The sequence below is a fragment of the Rutidosis leptorrhynchoides genome, chromosome 2 (genome assembly GCF_046630445.1).
Source record: "Rutidosis leptorrhynchoides isolate AG116_Rl617_1_P2 chromosome 2, CSIRO_AGI_Rlap_v1, whole genome shotgun sequence".
Taxonomy (NCBI): Eukaryota; Viridiplantae; Streptophyta; class Magnoliopsida; order Asterales; family Asteraceae; genus Rutidosis; species Rutidosis leptorrhynchoides.
In genome coordinates this window covers 68,089,340-68,116,707 of record NC_092334.1, presented here as the reverse complement: position 1 = coordinate 68,116,707, position 27,368 = coordinate 68,089,340, and positions in this window count along the sequence as shown.

Genomic DNA, 27,368 nt, shown 5'->3' with positions numbered 1-27,368 from the left:
CTACGCATACCTTCACAGGTTCTGCGTTAACATGGTGGAATACCTATCTAGAGCAAGTGGGACAAGACGATGCGTATGCACTACCGTGGTCAGCATTCAAGCACTTGATGAACGAGAAGTACCGTCCCAGAACCGAGGTCAATAAGCTCAAGACAGAACTTAGAGGGTTACGAACCCAAGGATTTGATATTACCACGTACGAAAGACGATTCACAGAATTGTGCCTATTGTGTCCGGGAGCATTCGAAGATGAGGAAGAGAAGATCGACGCATTTGTGAAAGGATTACCGGAAAGAATCCAAGAAGATATAAGTTCACACGAGCCCGCCTCTATACAACAGGCATGTAGAATGGCTCACAAACTAGTGAACCAGATTGAAGAAAGAATTAAAGAACAGACTGCTGAAGAGGCCAATGTGAAGCAAGTCAAAAGAAAGTGGGAGGAAAACGGTGATAAGAATCACCAATACAACAACAACAGCAATTACAACAATAATCGCAACAATTATCCCAACAATCGCAACATCAATCGCAACTACAACAAACGGCCCAACAACAACAACAACAACAACAACAGCAACAGCAACTACAACAATCATCCCAACAACAATAATAACCGCAACAACAACAACAATCAGAAGCAGCTGTGCCAAAGGTGTGAAAAGTATCACTCGGGGTTCTGCACCAAATTTTGCAACAAGTGTAAAAGAAATGGTCATAGCGCGGCGAAGTGTGAGGTCTACGGACCAGGGGTTAATAGAACGAAAGGAACAAATGGTGTCGGAACGAGTAATGGCGGAGCAAGTAGTGTCGGAGCAAGTTATGCCAATGTAGTTTGTTATAAATGTGGAAAACCGGGCCACATTATTAGAAATTGCCCGAACCAGGAGAACACGAATGGACAAGGCCGCGGAAGAGTTTTCAATATTAATGCGGCAGAGGCACAGGAAGACCCGGAGCTTGTTACGGGTACGTTTCTTATTAACAATAAATCTGCTTACGTTTTATTTGATTCGGGTGCGGATAGAAGCTATATGAGTAGAGATTTTTGTGCTAAATTAAGTTGTCCATTGACGCCTTTGGATAGTAAATTTTTACTCGTATTAGCAAATGGTAAATTAGTTTCAGCAGATAATATATGTCGGAATCGAGAAATTAAACTGGTTAGCGAAACATTTAAGATTGATTTGATACCAGTAGAGTTAGGGAGTTTTGATGTGATAATCGGTATGGACTGGTTGAAAGAAGTGAAAGCAGAGATCGTCTGTTACAAAAATACAATTCGCATTATACGAGAAAAAGGAAAACCCTTAATGGTGTACGAAGAAAAGGGCAACACGAAGCTACATCTTATTAGTAATTTGAAGGCACAAAAACTAATAAGAAAAGGTTGCTATGCTGTTCTAGCACACGTCGAGAAAGTTCAAACTGAAGAAAAGAGCATCAATGATGTTCCCATTGCAAAGGAATTTCCCGATGTATTTCCGAAAGAATTACCGGGATTACCCCCACATCGATCCATTGAATTTCAAATAGATCTTGTACCAGGAGCTGCACCAATAGCTCGTGCTCCTTACAGACTCGCACCCAGCGAGATGAAAGAACTGCAAAGCCAATTACAAGAACTTTTAGAGCGTGGTTTCATTCGACCAAGCACATCACCGTAGGGAGCTCCTGTTTTGTTTTTCAAGAAGAAAGATGGTACATTCAGGTTGTGTATCGACTACTGAGAGTTGAACAAACTTACCATCAAGAACCGCTACCCACTACCGAGAATCGACGACTTATTTGATCAACTACAAGGCTCGTCTTTTTATTCAAAGATTGACTTACGTTCTGGGTATCATCAAATGCGGGTGAAAGAAGATGATATTCCAAAGACTGCTTTCAGAACACGTTACGGTCATTACGATTTTATGGTCATGCCGTTTGGTTTAAATAATGCTCCAGCTGTGTTCATGAACCTTATGAACCGAGTGTGTGGACTATACCTTGACAAGTTTGTCATTGTTTTCATTGATGACATACTTATTTACTCAAAGAATGATCAAGAGCACGAAGAACATTTGAGAAAAGTGCTAGAAGTATTGAGGAAAGAAAAACTGTACGCTAAATTTTCAAAGTGTGCATTTTGGTTGGAAGAAGTTCAATTCCTCGGTCACATAGTGATCAAAGAAGGTATCCAGGTGGACCCGGCAAAGATCGAAACCGTTGAAAAGTGGGAAACCCCAAAAACTCCGAAGCATATACGCCAATTTTTAGGATTGGCTGGTTACTACAGAAGATTCATCCAAGATTTCTCCAAAATAGCAAAACCCTTGACTGCATTAATGCATAAAGGGAAGAAATTTGAATGGAAGGATGAACAAGAGAAAGCATTTCAGTTATTGAAGAAAAAGCTAACTATGGCACCTATATTTTCATTGCTTGAAGGGAATGATGATTTTGTGATTTATTGTGACGCATCAAAGCAAGGTCTCGGTTGTGTATTAATGCAACGAACGAAGGTGATTGCTTATGCGTCTAGACAATTGAAGATTCACGAACAAAATTATACGATGCATGATTTGGGATTAGGCGCGGTTATTTTTGCATTAAAGACTTGGAGGCACTACTTATATGGGGTCAAAAGTATTATATATTCCGGCCACAAAAGTCTTCAACACATATTTAATCAGAAACAACTGAATATGAGGCAGCGTAGGTGGATTGAATTATTGAATGATTACGACTTTGAGATTCGTTACCACCCGGGGAAGGCAAATGTGGTAGCCGACGCCTTGAGCAGAAAGGACAGAGAACCCATTCGAGTAAAATCTATGAATATAATGATTCACACTAACCTTACTACTTAAATAAAGGAGGCGCAACAAGGAGTTTTAAAAGAGGGAAATTTAAAGGATGAAATACCCAAAGGATCGGAGAAGCATCTTAATATTCGGGAAGACGGAACTCGGTATAGGGCTGAAAGAATTTGGGTACCAAAATTTGGAGATATGAGAGAAATGGTACTTAGAGAAGCTCATAAAACCAGATACTCAATACATCCTGGAACGGGGAAGATGTACAAGGATCTCAAGAAACATTTTTGGTGGCCGGGTATGAAAGCCGATGTTGCTAAATACGTAGGAGAATGTTTGACGTGTTCTAAGGTCAAAGCTGAGCATCAGAAACCATCAGGTCTACTTCAACAACCCGAAATCCCAGAATGGAAATGGGAAAACATTACCATGGATTTTATCACTAAATTGCCAAGGACTGCAAGTGGTTTTGATACTATTTGGGTAATAGTTGATCGTCTCACCAAATCAGCACACTTCCTGCTAATAAGAGAAGATGACAAGATGGAGAAGTTAGCACGACTGTATTTGAAGGAAGTCATCTCCAGACATGGAATACCAATCTCTATTATCTCTGATAGGGATGGCAGATTTATTTCAAGATTCTGGCAGACATTACAGCAAGCATTAGGAACTCGTCTAGACATGAGTACTGCCTATCATCCACAAACTGATGGGCAGAGCGAAAGGACGATACAAACATTTGAAGACATGCTACGAGCATGTGTTATTGATTTCGGAAACAGTTGGGATCGACATCTACCGTTAGCAGAATTTTCCTACAACAACAGCTACCATTCAAGCATTGAGATGGCGCCGTTTGAAGCACTTTATGGTAGAAAGTGCAGGTCTCCGATTTGTTGGAGTGAAGTGGGGGATAGACAGATTACGGGTCCGGAAATTATACAAGAAACTACCGAGAAGATCATCCAAATTCAACAACGGTTGAAAACCGCCCAAAGTCGACAAAAGAGCTACGCTGACATTAAAAGAAAAGATATAGAATTTGAAATTGGAGAGATGGTCATGCTTAAAGTTGCACCTTGGAAAGGCGTTGTTCGATTTGGTAAACGAGGGAAATTAAATCCAAGGTATATTGGACCATTCAAGATTATTGATCGTGTCGGACCAGTAGCTTACCGACTTGAGTTACCTCAACAACTAGCGGCTGTACATAACACTTTCCACGTCTCAAATTTGAAGAAATGTTTAGCTAAAGAAGATCTCACTATTCCGTTAGATGAAATCCAAATCAACGAAAAACTTCAATTCATCGAAGAACCCGTCGAAATAATGGATCGTGAGGTTAAAAGACTTAAGCAAAACAAGATACCAATTGTTAAGGTTCGATGGAATGCTCGTAGAGGACCCGAGTTCACCTGGGAGCATGAAGATCAAATGAAGAATAAATACCCGCATCTATTTCCAGAAGATTCGTCAACACCTTCAACAGCTTAAAATTTCGGGACGAAATTTATTAAACGGGTAGGTACTGTAGTGACCCGAACTTTTCCATGTTTATATATATTAATTGAGATTGATATTTACATGATTAAATGTTTCCAACATGTTAAGCAATCAAACTTGTTAAGACTTGATTAATTGAAATATGTTTCATATAGACAATTGACCACCCAAGTTGACCGGTGATTCACGAACGTTAAAACTTGTAAAAACTATACGATGACATATATATGGTTATATATATAGTTAACATGTTTTTATTATAAGTATGTATCTCATTAGGTATTTTAACAATGAGTTATATACATAAAAATGAGACTATTAATTTAAGAAACTCGAAAACGATATATATAACGATTATCGTTATAACAACGTCTTACTAGGTACATATGAATCATATTAAGATATTGATACACTTGGTTAATTATGTTAAATGATAATTACATATATTATTAAGTGTATTAACAATGAAATACATATGTAAAAATAAGACTACTAACTTAATGATTTCGAAACTAGACATATATGTAACGATTATCATTGTAATGACATTTAACTGTATATACATCATACTAAGATATATTATATATCATAATATCATGATAATATAACAATTTAAGATCTCATTTGTTATAATAAACAATGGGTTAACAACATTCAACAAGATCGTTAACCTAAAGGTTTCAAAACAACATTTACATGTAACGACTAACGATGACTTAACGACTCAGTTAAAATGTATATACATGTAGTGTTTTAATATGTATTCATACACTTTTGAAAGACTTCAAGACACTTATCAAAATACTTCTACTTAACAAAAATGCTTACAATTACATCCTCGTTCAGTTTCATCAACAATTCTACTCGTATGCACCCGTATTCATACTCGTACAATACACAGCTTTTAGATGTATGTACTATTGGTATATACACTCCAATGATCAGTTATTAGCAGCCCATGTGAGTCACCTAACACATGTGAGAACCATCATTTGGAAACTAGCATGAAATATCTCATAAAATTACAAAAATATGAGTAATCATTCATGACTTATTTACATGAAAACAATATTACATATCCTTTATATCTAATCCATACACCAACGACCAAAAACACCTACAAACACTTTCATTCTTCAATTTTATTCATCTAATTGATCTCTCTCAAGTTCTATCTTCAAGTTCTAAGTGTTCTTCATAAATTCCAAAAGTTCTAGTTTCATAAAATCAAGAATACTTCCAAGATTGCAAGTTTACTTCCAAGTTTTCTAAATCTATTCCAAGTAATCATCCAAGATCAAGAAACCTTTGTTACTTACAGTAGGTTATCTTTCTAATACAAGGTAATAATCATATTCAAACTTTAATTCAATTTCTATAACTATAACAATCTTATTTCGAGTGGAAATCTTACTTGAATTTGTTTTCGTGTCATGATTCTGCTTTAAGAACTTTCAAGCCATCCAAGGATCCGTTGAAGCTAGATCTATTTTTCTCATTTCTAGTAGGTTTATCCAAGGAACTTGAGGTAGTAATGATGTTCATAACATCATTCGATTCATACATATAAAGCTATCTTATTCGAAGGTTTAAACTTGTAATCACTAGAACATAGTTTAGTTAATTCTAAACTTGTTCGCAAATAAAAGTTAATCCTTCTAACTTGACTTTTAAAATCAACTAAACACATGTTCTATATATATATTATATGCTAACTTAATGATTTAAAACCTGGAAACACGAAAAACACCGTAAAACCGGATTTACGCCATCGTAGTAACACCCCGGGCTGTTTTGGGTTAGTTTATTAAAAACTATGATAAACTTTGATTTAAAAGTTGTTATTCTGAGAAAATGATTTTTATTATGAACATGAAACGATATCCAAAAATTATGGTTAAACTCAAAGTGGAAGTATGTTTTCTAAAATGGTCATCTAGACGTCGTTCTTTCGACTGAAATGACTTCATTTACAAAAACGACTTGTAACTTATTTTTCCGACTATAAACCTATACTTTTTCTGTTTAGATTCATAAAATAGAGTTCAATATGAAACCATAGCAATTTGATTCACTCAAAACGGATTTAAAATGAAGAAGTTATGGGTAAAACAAGATTGAATAATTTTTCTCATTTTAGCTACGTGAAAATTGGTAACAAATGTATTCCAACCATAACTTAATCAACTTGTATTGTATATTATGTAATCTTGAGATACCATAGACACGTATACAATGTTTCGACCTATCATGTCGACACATCTATATATATTTCGGAACAACCATAGACACTCTATATGTGAATGTTGGAGTTAGCTATACAGGGTTGAGGTTGATTCCAAAATATATATAGTTTGAGTTGTGATCAATACTGAGATACGTATACACTGGGTCGTGGATTGATTCAAGATAATATTTATCGATTTATTTCTGTACATCTAACTGTGGACAACTAGTTGTAGGTTACTAACGAGGACAGCTGACTTAATAAACTTAAAACATCAAAATATATTAAAAGTGTTGTAAATATATTTTGAACATACTTTGATATATATATGTATATATTGTTATAGGTTCGTGAATCAACCAGTGGCCAAGTCTTACTTCCCGACGAAGTAAAAATATGTGAAAGTGAGTTATAGTCCCACTTTTAAAATCTAATATTTTTGGGATGAGAATACATGCAGGTTTTATAAATGATTTACAAAATAGACACAAGTACGTGAAACTACATTCTATGGTTGAATTATCGAAATCGAATATGCCCCTTTTTATTAAGTCTGGTAATCTAAGAATTAGGGAACAGACACCCTAATTGACGCGAATCCTAAAGATAGATCTATTGGGCCTAACAAACCCCATCCAAAGTACCGGATGCTTTAGTACTTCGAAATTTATATCATATCCGAAGGGTGTCCCGGAATGATGGGGATATTCTTAAATATGCATCTTGTTAATGTCGGTTACCAGGTGTTCACCATATGAATGATTTTTATCTCTATGTATGGGATGTGTATTGAAATATGAAATCTTGTGGTCTATTATTATGATTTGATATATATAGGTTAAACCTATAACTCACCAACATTTTTGTTGACGTTTTAAGCATGTTTATTCTCAGGTGATTATTAAGAGCTTCCGCTGTCGCATACTTAAATAAGGACGAGATTTGGAGTCCATGCTTGTATGATATTGTGTAAAAACTGCATTCAAGAAACTTATTTTGTTGTAACATATTTGTATTGTAAACCATTATGTAATGGTCGTGTGTAAACAGGATATTTTAGATTATCATTATTTGATAATCTAATTAAAGTTTTTTAAAACCTTTATCTATGAAATAAAGGTTATGGTTTGTTTTATAAATGAATGCAGTCTTTGAAAAACGTCTCATATAGAGGTCAAAACCTCGCAACGAAATCAATTAATATGGAACGTTTTTAATCAATAAGAACGGGACATTTCAGTTAAGACTTGTTTAATTGAAATAGATTTCATATAGACAATTGACCACCCAAGTTGACCGGTGATTCACGAACGTTAAAACTTGTAAAAACTATACGATGACATATATATGGTTATATATATAGTTAACATGATTTTATTATAAATATGTATCTCATTAGGTATTTTGACAATGAGTTATATACATAAAAATGAGACTATTAATTTAAGAAACTCGAAAACGATATATATAACGATTATCGTTATAACAACGTCTTACTAGGTACATATGAATCATATTAAGATATTGATACACTTGGTTAATTATGTTAAATGATAAGTAAATATATTATTAAGTGTATTAACAATGAAATACATATGTAAAAATAAGACTACTAACTTAATGATTTCGAAACGAGACATATATGTAACGATTATCGTTGTAACGGCATTTAACTGTATATATATCATACTAAGATATATTATATATCATAATATCATGATAATATAACAATTTAACATCTCATTTGTTATAATAAACAATGGGTTAACAACATTCAACAAGATCGTTAACCTAAAGGTTTCAAAACAACATTTACATGTAACGACTAACGATGACTTAACGACTCAGTTAAAATGTAGATACATGTAGTGTTTTAATATGTATTCATACACTTTTGAAAGACTTCAATACACTTATCAAAATACTTCTACTTAACATAAATGCTTACAATTACATGCTCGTTCAGTTTCATCAACAATTCTACTCGTATGCACCCGTATTCGTACTCGTACAATACACAACTTTTAGATGTATGTACTATTGGTATATATACTCCAATGATCAGCTCTTAGCAGCCCATGTGAGTCACCTAACACATGTGGGAACCATCATTTGGCAACTAGCATGAAATATCTCATAAAATTACAAAAATATGAGTAATCATTCATGACTTATTTACATGAAAACAAAATTACATATCCTTTATATCTAATCCATACATCAACGACCAAAAACACCTACAAACACTTTCATTCTTCAATTTTATTCATCTAATTGATCTCTCTCAAGTTCTATCTTCAAGTTCTAAGTGTTCTTCATAAATTCCAAAAGTTCTAGTTTCATAAAATCAAGAATACTTCCAAGATTGCAAGTTTACTTCCAAGTTTTCTAAATCCATTCCAAGTAATCATCCAAGATCAAGAAACCTTTGTTACTTACAGTAGGTTATCTTTCTAATACAAGGTAATAATCATATTCAAACTTTAATTCAATTTCTATAACTATAACAATCTTATTTCGAGTGGAAATCTTACTTGAAATTGTTTTCGTGTCATGATTCTGCTTCAAGAAACTTTCAAGCCATCCAAGGATCCTTTGAAGCTAGATCTATTTTTCTCATTTCCAGTAGGTTTATCCAAGGAACTTGAGGTAGTAATGATGTTCATAACATCATTCGATTCATACATATAAAGCTATCTTATTCGAAGGTTTAAACTTGTAATCACTAGAACATAGTTTAGTTAATTCTAAATTTGTTCGCAAATAAAAGTTAATCCTTCTAACTTGACTTTTAAAATCAACTAAACACATGTTCTATATCTATATGATATGCTAACTTAATGATTTAAAACCTGGAAACACGAAAAACACCGTAAAACCGGATTTACGCCGTCGTAGTAACACCGCGGGCTGTTTTGGGTTAGTTAATTAAAAACTATGATAAACTTTGATTTAAAAGTTGTTATTCTGGGAAAATGATTTTTATTATGAACATGAAACTATATCCAAAAATTGTGGTTAAACTCAAAGTGGAAGTACGTTTTCTAAAATAGTCATCTAGACGTCGTTCTTTCGACTGAAATGACTACCTTTACAAAAACGACTTGTAACTTATTTTTCGGACAATAAACCTATACTTTTTCTGTTTAGATTCATAAAATAGAGTTCAATATGAAACTATAGCAATTTGATTCACTCAAAACGGATTTAAAATGAAGAAGTTATGGGTAAAACAAGATTGGATAATTTTTCTCATTTTAGCTACGTGAAAATTGGTAACAAATCTATTCCAACCATAACTTAATCAAATTGTATTGTATATTATGTAATCTTGAGATACCATAGACACGTATACAATGTTTCAACCTATCATGTCGACACATCTATATATATTTTGGAACAACCATAGACACTCTATATGTGAATGTTGGAGTTAGCTATACAGGGTTGAGGTTGATTCCAAAATATATATAGTTTGAGTTGTGATCAATACTGAGATACGTATACACTGGGTCGTGGATTGATTCAAGATAATATTTATCGATTTATTTCTGTACATCTAACTGTGGACAACTAGTTGTAGGTTACTAACGAGGACAGCTGACTTAATAAACTTAAAACATCAAAATGTATTAAAAGTGTTGTAAATATATTTTGAATATACTTTGATATATATGTACATATTTGTTATAGGTTCGTGAATCGACCAGTGGCCAAGTCTTACTTCCCGACGAAGTAAAAATCTGTGAAAGTGAGTTATAGTCCCACTTTTAAAATCTAATATTTTTGGGATGAGAATACATGCAGGTTTTATAAATGATTTACAAAATAGACACAAGTACGTGAAACTACATTCTATGGTTGAATTATCGAAATCGAATATGCCCCTTTTTATTAAGTCTGGTAATCTAAGAATTAGGGAACAGACACCCTAATTGACGCGAATCCTAAAGATAGATCTATTGGGCCTAACAAACCCCATCCAAAGTACCGGATGCTTTAGTACTTTGAAATTTATATCATATCCGAAGTGTGTCCCGGAATGATGGGGATATTCTTATATATATGCATCTTGTTAACGTCGGTTACCAGGTGTTCACCATATGAATGATTTTTATCTCTATGTATGGGATGTGTATTGAAATATGAAATCTTGTGGTCTATTGTTACGATTTGATATATATAGGTTAAACCTATAACTCACCAACATTTTTGTTGACGTTTAAAGCATGTTTATTCTCAGGTGAATACTAAGAGCTTCCGCTGTTGCATACTAAAATAAGGACAAGATTTGGAGTCCATGTTTGTATGATATTGTGTAAAAACTGCATTCAAGAAACTGATTTCGATGTAACATATTTGTATTGTAAACCATTATGTAATGGTCGTGTGTAAACAGGATATTTTAGATTATCATTATTTGATAATCTACGTAAAGCTTTTTAAACCTTTATTTATGAAATAAAGGTTATGGTTTGTTTTAAAAATGAATGCAGTCTTTGAAAAACGTCTCATATAGAGGTCAAAACCTCGCAACGAAATCAATTAATATGGAACGTTTTTAATCAATAAGAACGGGACATTTCTGTTGGTATCCGAGCGTTGGTCTTAGAGAACCAGAAAATTTGCATTAGTGTATCTTATCGAGTTTGTTAGGATGCATTAGTGAGTCTGGACTTCGACCGTGTTTACTTGAAAAATGATTGCTTAACAAATTTTGTTGGAAACTATATATTTTTAACATGTGAATATTATGTGATATATTAATCTCTTAATTTGTTTGATATTATGTGATAGATGTCTACCTCTAGAACAAGTCCCATTGACTCACCTAATAATAATGAAGAGTCAAATGTAAATTGAAATGATTCGTGGACTGATTCACAAGTTCCCGAAGAGGAACCGGAAGAAGAGTCGGAACCGGAAGAAGAATCGGAACCGGAAGAAGAAATAGAACCAGTGAGGGAAATAATAAAACGGTTAAGTAGAAGAAAATTCTCAACCAACCGACCAAAGTTAATTATGGTCAATGGTGTTTCCGCCAAGGAAGCAAAGTATTGGGAGGATTACCAATTCTCCGATGAATCGGATCCCGACAAGGATTTCGATGATGTTATAGAAATTACCCCAACACAATTTAATAAGGCAAAAGAGAACAATAAGGGAAAGGGCATAAAAATAGAGAAATTTGATTTCAAACCCGATGAACTTTATATGTATCGTCAACACCCGTATTTCTTAAGTTGTGACAATAACCCGGGAACCTCTAAACCACCAGGTTTTTCTAAACCAATGTGGAAAACGACGGCTCGTATTAGGGGAACATCATATATCCCTAGAAACTTGGCAAAACGAACAAAAACCGAAGAAGAGGAAACGAGCGAGTCGGAATAAGATAGTTGTATTCGTGTGGTGTAATATATGTAATATAGTGTGCTTATGCTTTATGATATATGTAAAAATTGCTTGTATTAATAAGTATTTTTTTTATGAATCTAACTCTTGTCTATTTTACAGTTTAAAAACACAAAATGGATAGACAACCCAATATTTTAAGAGACCTACCCGGAGACATGATTGATGAAATCTTGTCTAGAGTCGGTCAGAATTCCTCGACACAACTATTTAAGGTGAGATCAGTTTGTAAGTCATTCAAAGAACGTTCCAAGAATTCCTTGGTTTATAAAAGGCTTTCGTTCGAAAGATGGGGGATATCACATTGGGAAATCCATAAGTTACGATGTGTTTACTTTGACGCATATATTGCGGGGAACCCAAATGCTATTTTACGCAACGGGTTAAGAAATTATTTTGACTCAATATATCTGAATATAGGACTTCGTGATTTAGAAAAAGCGGCTAACATGCAACATAAAGAAGCATGTTATGCTTACAAGTTAGTAATGTTCGCTTCTCACCAAAGTGAGAACAAGAACATCGGGCTACAACTATTAAACAAAACGTTCCCACAAGTGACGGAGTCGGTAATTGGGGTAAGAAATGAGGTTTTTAGGTTATTACGAGACTGTTGGTCATTACGTAACCCTCGTCCCTTTGACGACGTTACAACACGCTGTCTTATCAACGGCCATAACGGTTATGTTCCACAAGACCAAGGATGGGAAGTAGTCCTAGTAAAACCAGAATGCATGACTTGTTTCTGGACGTATGAATTACGTGTCTTTATTGCCTTTGCTGAACGACTTGTGTACTAGCTAGAATTATCTTCACAACTATCTTGTATCAAAGTTATTGTGTGCTATATTTCATGTTTATGTAAAATAAACGGTATTGTAAGTTTGTAAAATATTGTATAAAAGTTTGAACGCGAAATATTATTATAATCAGTTTTTCATATAGAATTGTAGTAGTTGAATTGTATATTAGCTACTAAGTATGAACTTAACGGGTAGGTACTACCCGAATTTAAACTTATAAAACGCTAATATGAAGAAAAAGCTTTTATAAATGAGTTCATATTATGCTACAAAATACTATTAACTACTCTTAATATTCTGTATGATTAACTTGTTCCATTTGACTATTTTGAAGGAAATGGCACCGACTACGCGACACACCGTGAATATGAATGAAGAGGAATTCCGTACTTTTCTAGCTTCAAACATAGCCGCAGTACAGGCTACGCTACATACCAACAATAACCTTGGATCTAGCAGTACAGGAAATCGTGTAGGATGCACCTACAAAGATTTCACTGCCTGCAAACCTTTGGAATTTGATGGAACCGAAGGACCGATCGGATTGAAACGGTGGACCGAGAAGGTCGAATCGGTGTTTGCCATAAGTAAGTGTACTGAAGAGGACAAAGTGAAGTACGCTACGCATACCTTCACAGGTTCTGCGTTAACATGGTGGAATACCTACCTAGAGCAAGTGGGACAAGATGATGCGTACGCACTACTGTGGTCAGGATTCAAGCACTTGATGAACGAGAAGTACCGTCCCAGAACCGAGGTCAATAAGCTCAACACAGAACTTAGAGGGTTACGAACCCAAGGATTTGATATTACCATGTACGAAAGACGATTCACAGAATTGTGCCTATTGTGTCCGGGAGCGTTCGAAGATGAGGAAGAGAAGATCGACGCGTTTGTGAAAGGATTACCGGAAAGAATCCAAGAAGATATAAGTTCACATGAGCCCGCCTCCATACAACAGGAATGTAGAATGGCTCACAAACTAGTGAACCAGATTGAGGAAAGAATTAAAGAACAGACGGCTGAAGAGGCCAATGTGAAGCAAGTCAAAAGAAAGTGGGAGGAAAACGGTGATAAGAATCACCAATACAACAACAACAGCAATTACAATAATAATCGCAACAATTATCCCAACAATCGCAACATCAATCGCAACTACAACAAACGGCCCAACAACAACAACAACAACAACAACAACAACAACAACAACAACAACAACAACAACAACAACAACAACAACAGCAACTACAACAATCATCCCAACAACAATAACAACCACAACAACAACAACAATCAGAAGCAGCTATGCCAAAGGTGTGAAAAGTATCACTCGGGGTTCTGCACCAAATTTTGCAACAAGTGTAAAAGAAATGGTCATAGCGCGGCGAAGTGTGAGGTCTACGGGCCAGGGGTTAATAGAACGAAAGGAACAAATGGTGTCGGAACGAGTAATGGCGGAGCAAGTAGTGTCGGAGCAAGTTATGCCAATGTAGTTTGTTATAAATGTGGAAAACCGGGCCACATTATTAGAAATTGCCCAAACCAGGAGAACACGAATGGACAAGGCCGCGGAAGAGTTTTCAATATTAATGCGGCAGAGGCACAGGAAGACCCGGAGCTTGTTACGGGTACGTTTCTTATTGACAATAAATCTGCTTATGTTTTATTTGATTCGGGTGCGGATAGAAGCTATATGAGTAGAGATTTTTGTGCTAAATTAAGTTGTCCATTGACGCCGTTGGATAGTAAATTTTTACTCGAATTAGCAAACGGTAAATTAATTTCAGCAGATAATATATGCCGAAATCGAGAAATTAAACTGGGTAGAGAAATATTTAAGATTGATTTGATACCAGTAGAGTTAGGGAGTTTTGATGTAATAGTTGGCATGGACTGGCTGGAGAATGTGAAAGCAGAGATCGTATGTTATAAAAATGCAATTCGCATTGTACGAGGAGAAGGAGAACCCTTAATGGTGTACGGAGAAAAGGGCAACATGAAGCTACATCTTATTAGTAATTTGAAGGCACAAAAACTAATAAGAAAAGGTTGCTATGCTGTTCTAGCACACGTCGAGAAAGTACAAACCGAAGAAAAGAGCATCAATGATGTTCCCGTCGCAAAAGAATTTCCCGATGTATTTCCGAAAGGATTACCGGGACTACCTCCACATCGATCTGTTGAATTTCAAATAGATCTTGTACCAGGAGCTGCACCAATAGCTCGTGCTCCTTATAGACTCGCACCCAGCGAGATGAAAGAACTGCAAAGCCAACTGCAAGAACTATTAGAACGTGGTTTCATTCGACCAAGCACATCACCATGGGGAGCTCCTGTTTTGTTTGTCAAGAAGAAGGATGGTACATTTAAGTTGTGTATTGACTACAGAGAGTTGAACAAACTTACCATCAAAAACTGTTATCCACTGCCGAGAATTGATGACTTATTTGATCAACTACAACGCTCATCTATTTATTCAAAGATTGACTTACGTTCCGGGTATCATCAAATGCGGGTGAAAGAAGATGATATTCCAAAGACTGCTTTCAGAACACGTTACAGTCATTACGAGTTTATGGTCATGCCGTTTGGTTTAACTAATGCACCAGCTGTGTTCATGGACCTTATGAACCGAGTGTGTGGACCATACCTTGACAAGTTTGTCATTGTTTTCATTGATGACATACTTATTTACTCAAAGAATGACCAAGAACACGGTGAACATTTGAGAAAGGTGTTAGAAGTATTGAGGAAGGAAGAATTGTACGCTAAGTTTTCAAAGTGTGCATTTTGGTTGGAAGAAGTTCAATTCCTCGGTCACATAGTGAACAAAGAAGGTATTAAGGTGGATCCGGCAAAGATAGAAACTGTTGAGAAATGGGAAACCCCAAAAACTCCGAAGCATATACGTCAATTTTTAGGATTGGCTGGTTACTACAGAAGATTCATCCAAGATTTCTCCAAAATAGCAAAACCCTTTACTGCATTAACGCCTAAAGGAAAGAAATTTGAATGGAAGGATGAACAAGAGAAGGCGTTTCAATTATTGAAGAAAAAGCTAACTACGGCACCTATATTGTCATTGCCTGAAGGGAATGATGATTTTGTGATTTATTGTGACACATCAAAGTAAGGTCTCGGTTGTGTATTAATGCAACGGACGAAGGTGATTGCTTATGCGTCTAGACAATTGAAGATTCACGAGCAAAATTATACGACGCATGATTTGGAATTAGGCGCGGTTGTTTTTGCATTAAAGACTTGGAGGCACTACTTATATGGGGTCAAAAGTATTATATATACCGACCACAAAAGTCTCCAACACATATTTAATCAGAAACAACTGAATATGAGGCAGCGTAGGTGGATTGAATTATTGAATGATTACGACTTTGAGATTCGTTACCACCCGGGGAAGGTAAATGTGGTAGCCGAAGCCTTGAGCAGAAAGGACAGAGAACCCATTCGAGTAAAATCAATGAATATAATGATTCACACTAACCTTACTACTCAAATAAAGGAGGCGCAACAAGGAGTTTTAAAAGAGGGAAATTTAAAGGATGAAATACCCAAAGGATCGAAGAAGCATCTTAATATTCAGGAAGACGGAACCCGGTATAGGGCTGAAAGAATTTGGGTACCAAAATTTAGAGATATGAGAGAAATGGTACTTAGAGAAGCTCATAAAACCAGATACTCAATACATCCTGGAACGGGGAAGATGTACAAGGATCTCAAGAAACATTTTTGGTGGCCGAGTATGAAAGCCGGTGTTGCTAAATACGTAGGAGAATGTTTGACGTGTTCTAAGGTCAAAGCTGAGCATCAGAAACCATCAGGTCTACTTCAACAACCCGAAGTCTCGGAATGGAAATGGGAAAATATTACCATGGATTTCATCACTAAATTGCCAAGGACTGCAAGTGGTTTTGATACTATTTGGGTAATAGTTGATCGTCTCACCAAATCAGCACACTTCCTGCCAATAAGAGAAGATGACAAGATGGAGAAGTTAGCACGACTGTATTTGAAGGAAGTCGTCTCCAGACATGGAATACCAATCTCTATTATCTCTGATAGGGATGGCAGATTTATTTCAAGATTCTGGCAGACATTACAGTAAGCATTAGGAACTCGTCTAGACATGAGTACTGCCTATCATCCACAAACTGATGGACAGAGTAAAAGGATGATACAAATGCTTGAAGACATGCTACGAGCATGTGTTATTGATTTCGGAAACAGTTGGGATCGACATCTACCGTTAGCAGAATTTTCCTACAACAACAGCTACCATTCAAGCATTGAGATGGCGCCGTTTGAAGCACTTTATGGTAGAAAGTGCAGGTCTCCGATTTGTTGGAGTGAAGTGGGGGATAGACAGATTACGGGTCCGGAGATAATACAAGAAAATACCGAGAAAATCATCCAAATTCAACAAAGATTGAAAACCGCCCAGAGTCGACAAAAGAGCTACGCGAACAGTAAAAGAAAAGATATAGAGTTTGAAATTGGAGAAATGGTCATGCTTAAGGTTTCACCTTGGAAAGGCGTTGTTGGATTTGGTAAACGGGGGAAACTAAATCCAAGGTACATTGGACCATTCAAGATTATAGATCGTGTCGGACCAGTAGCTTACCAACTGGAGCTACCTCAACAACTCGCGGCTGTACATAACACTTTCCACGTCTCAAATTTGAAGAAATGTTTTGCTAAAGAAGATCTCACTATTCCGTTGGACGAAATCCAAATCAATGAAAAACTTCAATTCATTGAAGAACCCGTCGAAATAATGGATCGTGAGGTTAAGAGACTTAAACAAAACAAGATACCGATTGTTAAGGTTCGATGGAATGCTCGTAGAGGACCCGAGTTCACCTGGGAGCGTGAAGATCAGATGAAGAAGAAATACCCGCATTTATTTCCAGAAGATACGTCAACACCTCCAACTGCTTAAAATTTCGGGACGAAATTTATTTAACGGGTAGGTACTGTAGTGACCCGAACTTTTCCATGTTTATATATATATATTAAATGAAATTGTTATTTACATGATTAAGTGTTTCCAACATGTTAAGCAATCAAACTTGTTAAGACTTGTTTAATTGAAATAGATTTCATATAGACAATTGACCACTCAAGTTGACCGGTGATTCACGAACGTTAAAACTTGTAAAAACTATACGATGACATATATATGGTTATATATATAGTTAACATGATTTTATTATAAGTATGTATCTCATTAGGTATTTTAACAATGAGTTATATACATAAAAATGAGACTATTAATTTAAGAAACTCGAAAACGATATATATAACGATTATCGTTATAACAACGTCTTACTAGGTACATATGAATCATATTAAGATATTGATACACTTGGTTAATTATGTTAAATGATAAGTAAATATATTATTAAGTGTATTAACAATGAAATACATATGTAAAAATAAGACTACTAACTTAATGATTTCAAAACGAGACATATATGTAACGATTATCGTTGTAACGGCATTTAACTGTATATATATCATAATAAGATATATTATATATCATAATATCATGATAATATAACAATTTAACATCTCATTTGTTATAATAAACAATGGGTTAACAACATTCAACAAGATCGTTAACCTAAAGGTTTCAAAACAACATTTACATGTAACGACTAACGATGACTTAACGACTCAGTTAAAATGTAGATACATGTAGTGTTTTAATATGTATTCATACACTTTTGAAAGACTTCAAGACACTTATCAAAATACTTCTACTTAACAAAAATGCTTACAATTACATCCTCGTTCAGTTTCATCAACAATTCTACTCGTATGCACCCGTATTCGTACTCGTACAATACACAGCTTTTAGATGTATGTACTATTGGTATATACACTCCAATGATCAGCTCTTAGCAGCCCATGTGAGTCATCTAACACATGTAGGAACCATCATTTGGCAACTAGCATGAAATATCTCATAAAATTACAAAAATATGAGTAATCATTCATGACTTATTTACATGAAAACAAAATTACATATCCTTTATATCTAATCCATACACCAACGACCAAAAACACCTACAAATACTTTCATTCTTCAATTTTCTTCATCTAATTGATCTCTCTTAAGTTCTATCTTCAAGTTCTAAGTGTTCTTCATAAATTCCAAAAGTTCTAGTTTCATAAAATTAAGAATACTTCCAAGATTGCAAGTTTACTTCCAAGTTTTCTAAATCCATTCCAAGTAATCATCCAAGATCAAGAAACCTTTGTTACTTATAGTAGGTTATCTTTCTAATACAAGGTAATAATCATATTCAAACTTTAATTCAATTTCTATAACTATAACAATCTTATTTCGAGTGGAAATCTTACTTGAAATTGTTTTCGTGTCATGATTCTGCTTCAAGAAACTTTCAAGCCATCCAAGGATCCTTTGAAGCTAGATCTATTTTTCTCATTTTCAGTAGGTTTATCCAAGGAACTTGAGGTAGTAATGATGTTCATAACATCATTCGATTCATACATATAAAGCTATCTTATTCGAAGGTTTAAACTTGTAATCACTAGAACATAGTTTAGTTAATTCTAAAATTGTTCGCAAATAAAAGTTAATCCTTCTAACTTTACTTTTAAAATCAACTAAACACATGTTCTATATCTATATGATATGCTAACTTAATGATTTAAAACCTGGAAACACGAAAAACACCGTAAAACCGGATTTACGCCGTCGTAGTAACACCGCGGGCTGTTTTGGGTTAGTTAATTAAAAACTATGATAAACTTTGATTTAAAAGTTGTTATTCTGGGAAAATGATTTTTATTATGAACATGAAACTATATCCAAAAATTGTGGTTAAACTCAAAGTGGAAGTATGTTTTCTAAAATGGTCATCTAGACGTCGTTCTTTCGACTGAAATGACTACCTTTACAAAAACGACTTGTAACTTATTTTTCCGACTATAAACCTATACTTTTTCTGTTTAGATTCATAAAATAGAGTTCAATATGAAACCATAGCAATTTGATTCACTCAAAACGGATTTAAAATGAAGAAGTTATGGGTAAAACAAGATTGAATAATTTTTCTCATTTTAGCTACGTGAAAATTGGTAACAAATCTATTCCAACCATAACTTAATCAACTTGTATTGTATATTATGTAATCTTGAGATACCATAGACACGTATACAATGTTTCGACCTATCATGTCGACACATCTATATATATTTCGGAACAACCATAGACACTCTATATGTGAATGTTGGAGTTAGCTATACAGGGTTGAGGTTGATTCCAAAATATATATAGTTTGAGTTGTGATCAATACTGAGATACGTATACACTGGGTCGTGGATTGATTCAAGATAATATTTATCGATTTATTTCTGTACATCTAACTGTGGACAACTAGTTGTAGGTTACTAACGAGGACAGCTGACTTAATAAACTTAAAACATCAAAATGTATTAAAAGTGTTGTAAATATATTTTGAATATACTTTGATATATATGTACATATTTGTTATAGGTTCGTGAATCGACCAGTGGCCAAGTCTTACTTCCCGACGAAGTAAAAATCTGTGAAAGTGAGTTATAGTCCCACTTTTAAAATCTAATATTTTTGGGATGAGAATACATGCAGGTTTTATAAATGATTTACAAAATAGACACAAGTACGTGAAACTACATTCTATGGTTGAATTATCGAAATCGAATATGCCCCTTTTTATTAAGTCTGGTAATCTAAGAATTAGGGAACAGACACCCTAATTGACGCGAATCCTAAAGATAGATCTATTGGGCCTAACAAACCCCATCTAAAGTACCGGATGCTTTAGTACTTCGAAATTTATATCATATCCGAAGTGTGTCCCGGAATGATGTTGATATTCTTATATATATGCATCTTGTTAATGTCGGTTACCAGGTGTTCACCATATGAATGATTTTTATCTCTATGTATGGGATGTGTATTGAAATATGAAATCTTGTGGTCTATTGTTACGATTTGATATATATAGGTTAAACCTATAACTCACCAACATTTTTGTTGACGTTTAAAGCATGTTTATTCTCAGGTGAATACTAAGAGCTTCCGCTGTTGCATACTAAAATAAGGACAAGATTTGGAGTCCATGTTTGTATGATATTGTGTAAAAACTGCATTCAAGAAACTGATTTCGATGTAACATATGTGTATTGTAAACCATTATGTAATGGTCGTGTGTAAACATGATATTTTAGATTATCATTATTTGATAATTTACGTAAAGCTTTTTAAACCTTTATTTATGAAATAAAGGTTATGGTTTGTTTTAAAAATGAATGCAGTCTTTGAAAAACGTCTCATATAGAGGTCAAAACCTCGCAACGAAATCAATTAATATGGAACGTTTTTAATCAATAAGAACGGGACATTTCTGTTGGTATCCGAGCGTTGGTCTTAGAGAACCAGAAAATTTGCATTAGTGTGTCTTATCGAGTTTGTTAGGATGCATTAGTGAGTCTGGACTTCGACCGTGTTTACTTGAAAAATGATTGCTTAACAAATTTTGTTGGAAACTATATATTTTTAACATGTGAATATTATGTGATATATTAATCTCTTAATTTGTTTGATATTATGTGATAGATGTCTACCTCTAGAACAAGTCCCATTGACTCACCTAATAATAATGAAGAGTCAAATGTAAATTGAAATGATTCGTGGACTGATTCACAAGTTCCCGAAGAGGAACCGGAAGAAGAGTCGGAACCGGAAGAAGAATCGGAACCGGAAGAAGAATCGGAACCGGAAGAAGAAATAGAACCAGTGAGGGAAATAATAAAACGGTTAAGTAGAAGAAAATTCTCAACCAACCGACCAAAGTTAATTATGGTCAAAGGTGTTTCCGCCAAGGAAGCAAAGTATTGGGAGGATTACCAATTCTCCGATGAATCGGATCCCGACAAGGATTTCGATGATGTTATAGAAATTACCCCAACACAATTTAATAAGGCAAAAGAGAACAATAAGGGAAATGGCATAAAAATAGAGAAATTTGATTCCAAACCCGATGAACTTTATATGTATCGTCAACACCCGTATTTCTTAAGTTGTCACAATAACCCGGGAACCTCTAAACCACCAGGTTTTTCTAAACCAATGTGGAAAACGACGGCTCGTATTAGGGGAACATCATATATCCCTAGAAACTTGGAAAAATGAACCAAAATCGAAGAAGAAGAAACGAGCGAGTCGGAATAAGATAGTTGTATTCGTGTGGTGTAATATATATAATATAGTGTGCTTATGCTTTATGATATATGTAAAAATTGCTTGTATTAATAAGTATTTTTTTTATGAATCTAACTCTTGTCTATTTTACAGTTTAAAAACACAAAATGGATAGACAACCCAATATTTTAAGAGTCCTACCCGGAGACATGATTGATGAAATCTTGTCTAGAGTCGGTCAGAATTCCTCGGCACAACTATTGAAGGCAAGATCAGTTTGTAAAACATTCGAAGAACGTTCCAAGAATTCCTTGGTTTATAAAAGGCTTTCGTTTGAAAGATGGGGGATATCACATTGGGAAATTCATAAGTTACGTTGTGTTTACTTTGACGCATATATTGCGGGGAACCCAAATGCTATTTTACGCAACGGGTTAAGAAATTATTTTGACTCAATATATCTGAATATAGGACTTCGTGATTTAGAAAAAGCGGCTAACATGCAACATAAAGAAGCATGTTATGCTTACGAGTTAGTAATGTTCGCTTCTCACCAAAGTGAGAACAAGAACATCGGGCTACAATTATTAAACAAAACGTTCCCACAAGTGACAGAGTCGGTAATTGGGGTAAGAAATGAGGTTTTTAGGTTATTACGAGACTGTTGGTCATTACGTAACCCTCGTCCCTTTGACGACGTTACAACACGCTGTCTTATCAACGGCCATAACGGTTATGTTCCACAAGACCAAGGATGGGAAGTAGTCCTAGTAAAACCAGAATGCATGACTTGTTTCTGGACGTATGAATTACGTGTCTTTATTGCCTTTGCTGAACGACTTGTGTACTAGCTAGAATTATCTTCACAACTATCTTGTATCAAAGTTATTGTGTGCTATATTTCATGTTTATGTAAAATAAACGGTATTGTAAGTTTGTAAAATATTGTATAAAAGTTTGAACGCGAAATATTATTATAATCAGTTTTTCATATAGAATTGTAGTAGTTGAATTGTATATTAGCTACTAAGTATGAACTTAACGGGTAGGTACTACCCGAATTTAAACTTATAAAACGCTAATATGAAGAAAAATCTTTTATAAATGAGTTCATATTATGCTACAAAATACTATTAACTACTCTTAATATTCTGTATGATTAACTTGTTCCATTTGACTATTTTGAAGGAAATGGCACCGACTACTCGACACACCGTGAATATGAATGAAGAGGAATTCCGTACTTTTCTAGCTTCAAACATAGCCACAGTACAGGCTACGCTACATACCAACAATAATCTTGGATCTAGCAGTACAGGAAATCGTGTAGGATGCACCTACAAAGATTTCACTGCCTGCAAACCTTTGGAATTTGATGGAACCGAAGGACCGATCGGATTGAAACGGTGGACCGAGAAGGTCGAATCGGTGTTTGCCATAAGTAAGTGTACTGAAGAGGACAAAGTGAAGTACGCTACGCATACCTTCACAGGTTCTGCGTTAACATGGTGGAATACCTACCTAGAGCAAGTGGGACAAGATGATGCGTACGCACTACTGTGGTCAGGATTCAAGCACTTGATGAACGAGAAGTACCGTCCCAGAACCGAGGTCAATAAGCTCAACACAGAACTTAGAGGGTTACGAACCCAAGGATTTGATATTACCACGTACGAAAGACGATTCACAGAATTGTGCCTATTGTGTCCGGGAGCGTTCGAAGATGAGGAAGAGAAGATCGACGCGTTTGTGAAAGGATTACCGGAAAGAATCCAAGAAGATATAAGTTCACATGAGCCCGCCTCCATACAACAGGCATGTAGAATGGCTCACAAACTAGTGAACCAGATTGAGGAAAGAATTAAAGAACAGACGGCTGAAGAGGCCAATGTGAAGCAAGTCAAAAGAAAGTGGGAGGAAAACAGTGATAAGAATCACCAATACAACAACAACAGCAATTACAATAATAATCGCAGCAATTATCCCAACAATCGCAACATCAATCGCAACTACAACAAACGGCCTAACAACAACAACAACAACAACAACAACAACAACAACTACAACAATCATCCCAACAACAATAACAACCACAACAACAACAACAATCAGAAGCAGCTATGCCAAAGGTGTAAAAAGTATCACTCGGGGTTCTGCACCAAATTTTGCAACAAGTGTAAAAGAAATGGTCATAGCGCGGCGAAGTGTGAGGTCTACGGACCAGGGGTTAATAGAACGAAAGGAACAAATGGTGTCGGAACGAGTAATGGCGGAGCAAGTAGTGTCGGAGCAAGTTATGCCAATGTAGTTTGTTATAAATGTGGAAAACCGGGCCACATTATTAGAAATTGCCCAAACCAGGAGAACACGAATGGACAAGGCCGCGGAAGAGTTTTCAATATTAATGCGGCAGAGGCACAGGAAGACCCGGAGCTTGTTACGGGTACGTTTTTTATTGACAATAAATCTGCTTACGTTTTATTTGATTCGGGTGCGGATAGAAGCTATATGAGTAGAGATTTTTGTGCTAAATTAAGTTATCCATTGACGCTGTTGGATAGTAAATTTTTACTCGAATTAGCAAACGGTAAATTAATTTCAGCAGATAATATATGCCGAAATCAAGAAATTAAACTGGGTAGCGAAATATTTAAGATTGATTTGATACCAGTAGAGTTAGGGAGTTTTGATGTAATAGTTGGCATGGACTGGCTGAAGAAGGTGAAAGCAGAGATCGTATGTTATAAAAATGCAATTCGCATTGTACGAGAAGAAGGAGAACCCTTAATGGTGTACGGAGAAAAGGGCAACATGAAGCTACATCTTATTAGTAATTTGAAGGCACAAAAACTAATAAGAAAAGGTTGCTATGCTGTTTTAGCACACGTCGAGAAAGTACAAACCGAAGAAAAGAGCATCAATGATGTTCCCGTCGCAAAAGAATTTCCCGATGTATTTCCGAAAGAATTACCGGGACTACCTCCACATCGATCTGTTGAATTTCAAATAGATCTTGTACCAGGAGCTGCACCAATAGCTCGTGCTCCTTATAGACTCGCACCCAGCGAGATGAAAGAACTGCAAAGCCAACTGCAAGAACTATTAGAACGTGGTTTCATTCGACCAAGCACATCACCATGGGGAGCTCCTGTTTTGTTTGTCAAGAAGAAGGATGGTACATTTAGGTTATGTATTGACTACAGAGAGTTGAACAAACTTACCATCAAAAACCGTTATCCACTGCCGAGAATTGACGACTTATTTGATCAACTACAACGCTCGTCTATTTATTCAAAGATTGACTTACGTTCCGGGTATCATCAAATGCGGGTGAAAGAAGATGATATTCCAAAGACTGCTTTCAGAACACGTTACAGTCATTACGAGTTTATGGTCATGCCGTTTGGTTTAACTAATGCACCAGCTGTGTTCATGGACCTTATGAACCGAGTGTGTGGACCATACCTTGACAAGTTTGTCATTGTTTTCATTGATGACATACTTATTTACTCAAAGAATGACCAAGAACACGGTGAACATTTGAGAAAGGTGTTAGAAGTATTGAGGAAGGAAGAATTGTACGCTAAGTTTTCAAAGTGTGCATTTTGGTTGGAAGAAGTTCAATTCCTCGGTCACATTGTGACAACCCGGAAATTTTTGAGCAAATTTAAACTTAATCTTTGTATGATTAACATTTCCGACACGATAAGCAAAGTCTGTAAAACTGAATCTCAAAATTTTTGGACTACTTTTATATATTTAAATACCCTTCGGTTGTTTTCGACGATTCGCGAACAATTATATGTAAATAGATACATATATACTATAACTTGAAAATGTAACGATGTATTAATTGTTTGATACCGTACATTAAACTTATTAGTTTAAATATCTATTTGAATATATATGATAAGTTGAAATATTTATTATTAAAATTAATTATAAATAACTTCCAATGTGTATTTAAAAACTGATTTATGTATATTAAAAAGATATATACATATATATAATTTCAAGTTATTTAGTAAACGATAGTAACATTCATTTATTGATTCGATTGATATTTAGATAAGTTAACTAAAGTGTTTAAAATGAACCAGTAAAACACTAATTTGCTACAGTATTTTCAAATTTCTACAGTACCCAAAATGCTACATTGTCTTCGAAAATCACTATTTGCTACAATGAAATTGACTTTGCTACAGTGAATTGCTACAGTAAAAAATTGACTTTGCTACAGTAACTGTGCTACAGTAAAATACTATTTCAAAATAAATAAAAATAAATAAATATATATATATATATATATATATATATATATATATATATATATATGTATATGTATATATATATATATATATATATATATATATATATATATATATATATATGTATATGTATATGTATATACTACGAGACGATGATTTATAGAAGCAAATAACCAAAACACTTAATTGATTAAAGCTACACTTAGAGTGACATAGTTATCAATGATTAAGTTTATATTTTGACAAAGGTACGAGTCACGAAACGAAAAGTACTAGTTTTCTCAGCGTACGAAAGGGCGTTCGAAAAACCGGAACCGAGACATAAGTCGAGTGACAACGTATGACTTATCGGAACAAAAATTACAAGTTAACTATGCATGTGAATTTAATATAATATATAATTAATTATATAAATTAAATATATTATATATATAATTAAATAATATGTCGACAAGCAAGAAAACAAACGAAAGTGAGCTGTCCAGACGGGCCATGCGATCGCATGGCATTTGCACTGAAAGCCCATGCGATCGCATGGGCATCAGATTCAGCAAACATGTATAAATAGCTCGATCTATTCTGTTTCTTTCCTCATTCTTTTTACTCCGTATTATTTAAATTATTATTATTATTATTATTATTATTATTATTATTATTATTATTATTATTATTATTATTATTATTATTATTATTAATCCTAATATTATTATTTGTAATATTAGTGTTATTATTAGTATTATACATAAAATATTACGACGAGGTCATGAGCGTGTAACTTTCAAAACGAGTTCTCAAACGGGTTAAAGCTAAGGAAATTATGGGTTATTGCCCAGGAGGTTATGGGTAATGTTCGGGGGTATATTTTTGAATCAAATCTAGTGTTTATCATCTCCGTTACGTCTACGTACTTTCCTACAATATTGAATCACAATATTGATACGTAAGCATTTATATCTTATCTATTATATATTAATAGTGTATCCATGTCTAGTGCTCGAATATATATTTATACATGCTTGTATACTAAATTTCGTCGTTAAACAGTTTATAATGAATCACGAATTAAATACATATATTACTGGTAAAAGGTATATGATATACATGTTTTCGGAAAGC